The sequence below is a fragment of the Limulus polyphemus genome, unplaced genomic scaffold, assembly GCF_000517525.1.
Source record: "Limulus polyphemus unplaced genomic scaffold, Limulus_polyphemus-2.1.2 Scaffold2821, whole genome shotgun sequence".
NCBI classification, from domain to species: domain Eukaryota; kingdom Metazoa; phylum Arthropoda; class Merostomata; order Xiphosura; family Limulidae; genus Limulus; species Limulus polyphemus.
This window is the reverse complement of record NW_013668431.1, coordinates 30,754-41,261: the sequence shown is the minus strand read 5'-3', so window position 1 is coordinate 41,261 and position 10,508 is coordinate 30,754. Positions and strand designations below refer to the sequence as shown.

General features: G+C 37.4%; 1 long non-coding RNA gene across 1 annotated transcript in view; it reads left to right on the top strand.

The window, feature by feature from the left end:
- Nucleotides 1-10,508, top strand: part of LOC111087901 — a 26,703-nt gene that overhangs the window by 3,741 nt on the left and 12,454 nt on the right. The window contains exon 2 of the long non-coding RNA XR_002612526.1: nucleotides 4,998-5,005. This is a non-coding gene — a long non-coding RNA (uncharacterized LOC111087901). The remainder of the gene's footprint in view (nucleotides 1-4,997; nucleotides 5,006-10,508) is intronic.

Genomic DNA, 10,508 nt, shown 5'->3' with positions numbered 1-10,508 from the left:
ATGGTTATTACCTTAGTGGGATCCACTATCCCGACGTTTATTGCCTTAGTGGGATCCACTATATAGGTCTATTATCCTAGTGAGATCCACTATCTAGACGTTTATTATCCTAGTGAGATCCACTATCTAGACGTCTATTATCCTAGTGAGATCCACTATCCCGACGTCTATTATCCTAGTGAGATCCACTATCTAGACGTCTATTATCCTAGTGAGATCCACTATCCCGATGTTTATTACCTTAGTGGGATCCACTATATAGGTATATTATCCTAGTGAGATCCACTATCTAGACGTTTATTATCCTAGTGAGATCCACTATCTAGACGTCTATTATCCTAGTGAGATCCACTATCTAGACGTCTATTATCCTAGTGAGATCCACTATCTAGACGTCTATTATCCTAGTGAGATCCACTATATCGACGTTTATTATCCTACTGAGATCCACTATATCGACGTCTATTATTATTACCTTATTATTTATTACCTTAGTATACTAGTTTACCATCACTATAAATGTTTCTTTGTTATTAAGCAGAAAACTACACAATGGACTATTTGTGCTGTGCCCACCACGAGTATCGAAACCCGATTTTTAGCGTCGTAAGCCGAAGACTTACCGCCGAGCCACTGGGGGATAGGCACTGTAACTTCATTGGAAGACCAATATGATCAGCCATTTTAAAAAGTTCACCGTCAGGGGAAGGAAGATTAAACAAAACGTCATTGTTCGAACCTTGGTTTAATTAAAAGAAATGTTTTTGCCGCTCTTTGACTCGAAACTTAATGATTTATTTCCTCTAGCACTATGTTCCTTATCATCTCCTCTACGAAGAAAAACATTGCTGGTCTGATTAACGTCACGACCCGAGAAAACTGCCAGTAGAAGAGTTTAATTATAGAAAGACGATTATCACTAATGGTAGCAGGAGTGGGAAAAAAACAAAAGATAAAATGAAGGATAAGAATGAATGGGAAACAAACGGTTATAAATATAGCATTCAAATCACCTGTATTTCATTGTTCAGTTTAGTATGATTTATTGGGGGGGGGGGTAGGTATAAAAGTGTTTGTTGGCATCTAGTGTAAAATGATCAAAATTTACAAATTTCGTTTGTCAATTCCCAAATTGGGTTGTTTTCGAAGCACAAAGCCACGCAATGGGCTATCTGTGCTGTGCCCACCACGCGTAGAGTAAACCCGATTTTTAATGTTGTAAGGTTATTGACTTAACGCTTAGCCACTAGAGGGCTCCAAACTATAGGTTTTAAAACGAAAACAGCTTTTCGGTTCAGAAGATGAATTTGTTTAATGGTTTGAAATCATAAGATTTACTTCTCAATTCAGTAAAAAACGTAATATATATATATATAGGTAATTGTATGAAAATCACCTTAACAGAATACATTTTAGAATTGGTTATCCATAACCTTAAAGTTACCAAAAGTGGGTTCTAATTTTAACCTGACTGTGGCTCTCTTTTCTAAAATTGTGTGTTAATTAATTTGTTTCACAATAGCGACGGAAGCCAGTCAACCCTTGGACTACTCTTGTCTGACCAAATACTGTGATATGACTGTCACTCTTGCAGTACATCCATGGCCTAAAAGTGCGGATCGTGTTTTCGGGGCAACGGCATGCGAATGAATCCTCAGTTAAAATCCCGGCGTGCTAACCACTATGCTACGCTCGGCCCATTTATACAGAAATAAAAATAACTCCGTGTTGATGTCAATCAATGCTTTTAAACAAAAGATCAGAATAACTTTGCAATGTGACTCATAAAGTATTTTTAGTCGCGGCATAACGGCTCTGAGTTTTTTGTGGTTTTTTTCAAGTACAAACTTTTAACTCATAGCTCTATCTCTTGACCGATTTGAGATCTAACTACAGCCACGGCTTCTGAGGATTCCCTCTGGTTTAAATAATAATAAAAACATTGATAAAATGCTATAATTAGATAAATTCTATACTTAAAAAAATGTCATAATTTTATGTACATTTTGTAATTAAACAAATCTCAAAATTTCAGTTAATTATTTCACTATCATCTCAGTTATACATTAGACGTTATTGTTGATAACGTGGGTTATCAGGTGGGTTAGGGTGATCGACTCGGAACCTGCTGGTCGCGGGTTCGAATTTCCGTCACCAAACATACTCGTCCTTTCAACCGTGGGGGTCGTTATAAAATGATTGTCATTACCCCTATTTGTTCATAAAAGGGAAGCCCAAAAGTTGGCGGTGGGTGGTGTTGACTAACTACCTTCCTTCTAGTCTAGCACTGCTAAATTAGGGACGGCTAGCCCAGATAGTCCTCGAGTAGGTTTACGTGAAGTTCAAAATAAACCAATACTGTTGATATTGAGGTTCAAATGAAAAAAAAAATGCATTAAAATATTTGACATGCGCACTAAGCACTTATGTTTAAAAATCAGGAAATTTGTTGGAAAGCTTTTCATGGCAAAATTTAAACATCCAATAAGATACACCACATTCATGACGTAGATTCACAGAATACAAAACGGATGTGACGTATATTATTTACTATCACTCTTTTAATAACGTTGATGATCTAGAAAAAAACAACAACAACGTTTTGACTTAAATTTAATTTAAGATTTAGCATGATATTCTCAGACGTTCGAAAATCACTATCTATTGGGGGAAGGCAGCCAGTCAACATCCCCCACCGCCAACTCTGGGCTACCCTTTTACCAACGAATAGTGGGATTAACAGTCACGTTACAACGCTTACACGGCTAAAAGGGCGAGCATGTCGGTGACGGGGATTCGAACACGCGAGCCGAGCGCCCCCTAACCACCAGGCCATGCCGGGTCAATTTTGTAAACAAAATAATTTTCTTTCATATCCTTTGATGATCGACGTGGCAAACCTAAGAAATAATTTGGATATATTCACCGAAATACAAGAATTTTAAGTCTGAAGAGATCAAGCTAGTAAAGATGTTTTCGTAGCCATATTTCTGTTTGGAACTATTATCAATGTGATCCTGAAATTATACATCTTGGCAAGATTATTTTTTTTTTATCAATTAGGTATTAGATTATCTTTTAGCGGTACATCAAGGACTTTAACTGCGTGTTTACCTTAATGGGGTGTTAAAAACAGACAAAAGTAAAAGACTTAGCATTCTTTAGTATAAACTAAGCACGTGTAATGCACGTGATTGCCGCGCTTGGTATGGTGAAAATGACAAGATTAGTAACTTATGATTGGTTGGTTCGGAGAACTTATTACCAAAATACTGGAATCAGCTGACTTTGGTAAAGCAGGAAGTAAATAAATAAAACTGAGTAAAGAAGGTATACACTCTGTAAGTTATTCTTCTCATGAACACAAATCAAAACTGTCTCTGGAAAATAAAGAAAACAAGAGAATATATCGTGTGGTCAACTTGAGCAAAAACAATGAAGACTTCGACAAACAAATGTATGTGACAGTGACATTACTTCGACAAACAAACGAATGTGACAGTGACATTACTTCGACAAACAAACGAATGTGACAGTGACATTACTTCGACAAACGAAGGAATGTGACAGTGACAATACTTCGACAAACAAACGAATGTGACAGTGGCATTACTTCGACAAACAAAGGAATGTGACAGTGGCATTACTTCGACAAACAAACGAATGTGACAGTGACATTACTTCGACAAACAAACGAATGTGACAGTGACATTACTTCGACAAACGAAGATAGCCCTCGTGCAGCTTGGCACGAAATTCAAAAGACAAAGACAATATCACTTAAAACTAATTATTAAAGAGCTAATTACCACATCACTCCCGGTGGCAAAGTTGAGGGTTTATAACGCTAAAAATCAGGTTTCGATACCCACGGTGGGCAGAACATAGCGAGTCCATTGTCATGAAGTTTTGAGCTTAAAAACGTACAGACAATTCAACTGATAATGACATAAGGTTGGTTTCCCTGTCAAATGAGCTCCATATTATTTTTTTTTTAACAATGGTTCAGTAATAGTTATTTCTTCGTTACGTGGCTGAAGTGTGGTCTTTTCCGATCTTCGTGTTTGACATTAAAAGAAAAATCTGTCAAAAGCTATTGAACCGAGTCTTTTTTTTTTTTAGAAAATGCTTACTTGCTGAATGAACACATATAATGTTCACAGCGACCTCTATATCAAAATAAGCTCTTGTGTAACAAGAGGCGGAAATTTAAGCCTTTCCCTCATTTCACTAATTTATCTTCAATTTTGTTACTTCCTGTAAACATAAAGCGGTAAGCACCATCGATAGTTCATTCTGTGGGCGTTCACGTGGCAGAACAAACAATTTAAAAACACCTGCGCGAATTTCGTAATTTCTTTTTTCAAAGAGAAAAGACATTTTATTCAGTATTCTCGAATAAACTTCAGCCACAATCAAACGTTTATTTTTTTTATCTTTCTGACCTCTTTGCTCTTGTTAGTCTATTTAGCTTTTCTAGCTAATTAAAGCTCGCAGAAAAATCCAGAAGAACGAAGGCTTATAAATGGATAATTATGCATATAATCAACGTAACCGTAAAACCTAAATTAATCTGAGCCCCCTAGCGGCACAGCAGCATGTCTGCGGCTTACAACACTAGAAACCTGGTTTCGATAACGGTGGCGGACAGAGCACAGATAGCCCATTGTGTAGCTTTGTGCTTAACTTCAAACAACAACAACAACTGAAGTGACACACGTACGATTACAATGGGCTTTAACTTCCAACAACTCAGGCCCAAATTTACCACCAGGTGGACAAGAGAGAAATCTTAGTTACATTTTAAAATATTCAATATTTGGGTCTTTTTTTTTTTGCAATAAAAATTTGGGTTATCTGATTTTGGTTCAGATATTCTTGGAAAGCTACAAAAGGGCAACTAGCCGTCCCTAAGTTTGAGCTAACTGATTAGAGAGATAGCAGCTTGTCAACAGCACCCACCGCCAACTCTTGGACTACTTTGGTCGAGTATTAAGATATTATTGTTACTTTTATAACGCATCCATGACTCCAAAGTGTGGAGCATGATATTTTTTCTTTTTGTAGCAACGGGACCCGTACCTCGAACCATCAGATTTAAAATCCTTAGGCCTGTGGTGGTGAACTAAGTGTTAAGTGGTAAAAAAGGCTCCATGAGCCCAATTAAAAAATTGTAGTAAATTAAAAAATTAAATTAAAAAATTTATCAACTTCGTCTTTAACTCTTAAATTTCACCATTAAAGTTAAGCAAGCTTAATGGATCATTGTTTTGCTTATGAGCTTTCTAAGATATTTTGGCAAAAGACTATATAATTGTAAATAAACACGGCCTTTTGGTTTGTTTGTAGTTGCCCCCCCCCCCAATAGCACAGCGGTATGTCTGCGGACTTACAACGCTAGAAACCGAAACCGGGGGGGGGGGCAAGGTAATTTTACCGAATTATATGATATTATTTGACTTATCTGAATAGCGTTTCTTTTTTTTTCGCTGTACACCTTAATTTTTTTTTTGTGGGTGGTTGAGTGTGTGTGTGGGTGGGTATCAAATTATAACCATGAATAAGGGTAAATTAACCTTTCTAAAATTTACGTTACATACTTCTTAGGTTGCTTAGCTCTCTCACTCATTGACTATATATATATATACTATATATATATATATACCCAGCTAAATCCAACCAAGCACGATTCACCACAGTATACATTTTTAATATATTACGTCAATAACATAATTTTCCTTCATTAACGTACACCCCCTGTAATTAAAACATTGACTGATCCACACGTTGTCATGGCTACTGGCCTACGTGATCACCTAAGTAAATTACTGATTAGTTACTTATATTTACTGTTATTATTAATTACTATCTTTTAATTATAGCTCTTTGATTCCTAGCACAATGGACTATTAGTGCTGTGGATAGAACCCCAAATTTTAGCCTTATAAGCCGAAGCTTGCCACTGAGCCAGCGGAGAGCAAATGATAATAATTAACAACTAAAATCAGGTTATCGTATAGATACATAACCATGGCAGCGAATGACGTTTAACTGTCACAACATTATCGTTAGGGCTGTTCCACTGTTCTAGTCGTGCCATGATACGCTGTACTGGGATAAGCTTTCATATTAGCACCTATTTTGTTAAGCCTAAACGTTGTTATACGGCTAAATTTCCATTTATGATAACAGCTTCAAACAAATCTAGGAGATATTGGGGCAGATTTCTCGGGACACTTTTGACCCTGGTAAACTCTGTCTTTCAGTCGCCCCATTTTTCCTTTTATCGATTCAGATTTCAGAATTTTTGGGGCAAAACTATCCAAGAGATATCAACGTATACCCCCCCCCCCAAATAACTAAATAAATAAAATAAAAAATTAATTGATGGGCTAGAGAGAAGGCAATATAACCAACAGCACCCGCCGTAAGCTATTCAGTTACTGTTATCAGACCTAATAGTGGGATTTGACCCACCCATGGCTCCAAAGTGTGAAGCGCGTTTTTTTTTGCAGCAATAGGCCGTGCGAACAATAAATCCTTGTATTCACAGTCCCAGCACATTAACCACTGGACTACGTGAATATCCATGACTTACAGTCGTAAAATAAACTAAAACAGTGCGTGAATACCAATGAGTTACAGTAGTAAAATAAGGTAAAACAGTGCGTGAATACCCATGAGTTACAGTAGTGAAATACACTAAAACAGTGCGTGAATACCCATGACTTACAGTAGTAAAATACACTAAAACAATGCGTGAATACCCATGACTTACAGTAGTAAAATAAGGTAAAACAGTGCGTGAATACCCATGAGTTACAGTAGTAAAATAAGGTAAAACAGTGCGTGAATACCCATGAGTTACAGTAGTAAAATAAACTAAAACAGTGCGTGAATACCCATGAGTTACAGTAGTAAAATAAACTAAAACAGTGCGTGAATGCCCATGAGTTACAGTAGTAAAAGACGCCCATAACAGTGTGTAAATACCCATGAGATATATTAGTAAAAGACACGCAAAAAAATGCGTGAAACCCCAATGTTGCGTCATCAAAAGTTTTAATGGAGGGCGTAATAAAATGAAGCTTTGATTTCTTTTTCCAAATAATCTATCTTAAATAATCTACCTTATCTTTGTAACAAAAGTAAGTAACTGTTTTTATATCACAATCTTGAAGTTAATCCCTAGGGACATCTGTACACACGCACGAAAGTGAGATAAATCCTCTAGTATTGAAACCTCCCGAAATAAGTCATACGCCGAGTGTGGCCCAGATGTTAGCATGCCCTTACTGTGGCCCCCAGTGGCACAGCGGTATGTCTGCGGACTTACAACGCTAGAAACCGGGTTTCGATACCTGTATTGGGCAGAGCACAGATAGACCCTTGTGTAGCTTTGTGCATAATTAAAAACAAACAAACAAACCCTTACTGTGAATCCAAGGATTTACGAGACGCATCTCGTTGTCGCGAAAAACACGCTACGCATTTTGGGGACATGAGTGAGCTGTAACAGTGACGGTCAGATCCAAGTATTCGTTCACATAAAAGTCAGCAGGTGGTGTTTTCTAGCTACTTGCCCTCTAGTGTCTTACTTCGAAACTAGAGACAGCTAATTACACACATAGCCATTGTGTATCTTTGCTAGAAAATTAAAAACTAAAGAAACTCTAAACAGTTCGTCTCAGCAGTCTTTACATTCAGTCTCTCTGTGGCTCGGTGGTAATTCTGAAGGCTTATAACGCTAGAAAACGGGTTTCGATACCCATGGTGGGCACAGAAAAAGCTCTTCAATTGTATTTTCCAGAAAGCTGTCAATAAAATTTTAAATATTTTGGCACTAGAATTATCCTCTGATTTTCTCCTTTTTCTCTTTCATCTTCTTCTATCTTTTAATTAACTGTTTAATTCAATCACGCCCGTTATATTTTTATTGGATCCTTTGATTAAAACCTATCAATTTTAATGAAAACACGCCCACCAAGTGTAGTAAGAGATTTTACAGTGTACAGATATCTCGCTCCTCCGATCAGGCCCGGCATGGACAGGTGGTTAGGGTGCTCGACTAGCAATCTGAGGGTCGCGGGTTCAAATCTCCGTCCCAACAAACATGCTCTCCCTTTCAGCCGTGGGGGCGTTATAATGTGACGGTTAATCCCACTATTCGTTGGTAAAAGAGTAGCCCAAAAGTTGGCGGTGGGTGGTGATGACTAGCTGCCTTTCCTCTAGTCTTTCACTGCTAAATTAGGGACGGCTAGCGCAGATAGCCCTCGTGTAGCTTTGCGCGAAATTAGAAACAAACAAATAATCCTCTGATCTTTCCTCTTACACAATTCTACGTACAGGGTGACCCAAAAATTAACTGCGATAAGTTTAATATCGATACAGTTCTAAAGATTCAATCCATCTCCATTGATTAAAAATAAAACCAAAACCAGACAGGCAGTGTTAATTAGATCTCAAATCTGTCAAGAGATGGAGCTATAAGTTAAAAGTGTGTACTTGAAAAAAACAAATACTCAGAGACATTCTATGAGCCGCGACTAAAAAGCGATATCCAGCTTGTGTTAAAGTTTTAAATGTAATTCAACAGTATGCATTAGAAGAAGGAAAAAAAACTGCACAAACACTTTGAAATTCCTTCCCAAGCGAGGTTAATTACTTTATATTTCATTGTTATTAACACCTCGTTGCTTTGGAGGTCAATCTTGCTTTGTTAGCTTTTTTATAGCAGCCTACTAAGAACTCTGTGTTTTCCCTAAAAGGACCATTTTTAATTAACTCTACTTAAACAGAGTTGACATTAGAACATTGGATTGAGGACTTCTGTGTTTGTTAATACGCTATGGACTGGAAGAAAAGATTTGGTTTTCATTTGTATTTCAATGAATTCTGCAACGTTTCCCTCCTCGTTCTTCTATTGGCTACTGGTGTTTTCCACAGGGTGAAGAGTTGTTATCTTAAGTAAGTCCAACATGTATTGATTTTTGTTAAGGGAGTTTGTTCAACTTCGTTTGCAAGTGTAGATTTGTTATTCGTTTATAAACCTCACAACATCGGCTCAGATTTATACGATTCAGTACCAGTGGGGTTCAAGTTTTATTACTAGTTAGAACACTCGATTTAAAGAACCGACCAAGACATAGCTGTCCCTAATTTTGAGATTTTCCACTAGAGGGAAGGCTAGTAGTCGACGCCATCTTTTGGGCTATTGTTGTAAAGCGCAGATAGCCCTGGAGTATCTTTGAGCAAAATTCAAAACAAAACAAAAAAAATCCTTAAGGGCAAAATTGCACAATGGGCTATCTTTGCTGTGCCCACTGGTGGAATCGAGTCCTGAATTAAGCGTTATTTTAGCTGTTTAACTCGTGCGTTCACGTCTTTTTTGTTAGAGAAGAAAGGTCAAGATTGTATAAGGATATGAACTTAATATAATATAATATAATATAAGGTCGCGGGTTCGAATCCCCGTCTCACCAAACATGCTCGCTCTTTCAGCCATGGGGGCGTTATAATGTGACGGTCAATCTCACTATTCGTTGCTAAAAACGAGTAGCCCAAGAGTTGACGGTGGGTGGTGATGACTAGCTGCCTTCCCTCTAGTCTTACACTGCTAAATTAGGGACGGCTAGCGCAGATAGCCCTCGTGTAGCTTTGCGCGAAATTAAAAAACAAAACAAAAATAACTTAATAAGTTCTTTAAAATGTAAACAAAAGAGAGAGAGAAAGGGGCGCCCGTGCTGACTCTCGACGTTCCTGATTCTGAAACAATAACTATAGTTTCGAAGAAACGTTGTGTGTGCGAACATTATATCAATATCAACATAAATGTATTAGAAAATAGCCAGTTTTGGCACGCAGTTATAACATTAGAAACCTTGACATTTTTAAGGTTCGTTGAACTATGTTAACTTCAATGGAAATGTCACTAGAGAACGCCACCACCGCAATACTTTGGTAAAAAAAAATAAATATATTAACTACTGTTGGCGTATACTTTTAACTTCATACACGACTTATACTAAGAAAATAAACACTGTAGGAAGAAGAAATAGTTCACTGCACCCCCACCAAAGATGATATTTTTAATGTCTGACGCACGATTTATTTTTAAATTATATCTTGAACTGGTCATCCTTGACTTCTTGAGAAACGCTGTTTGACCATTTGTCGTGAATTAAAGAAGTTTGCAAGCAAATAGTCAAAAATGACCTCTTCTTGTATTCCCCCCCCCCCAGTGGCACAGCGGTATGTCTGACGGACTTACAACGCTAAAAACCGGGTTTCGATACCCATGGTGGGCAATGCACAGATAGCCCATTGTGTAGCTTTGTGCTTAACTACAAACAAAACTTCTTGTATTTGTGAGCATAGTTAATAAACAAATTAATACATTTATGGTCTTAATGTCCTATAAAGGTGCGTATTAAAAAACGGAAATATGATAAGTTACTGTTCGTTGAATTGTTTGTTTTGAATTTCGCGCAAAGCTATACGAGGGCTAT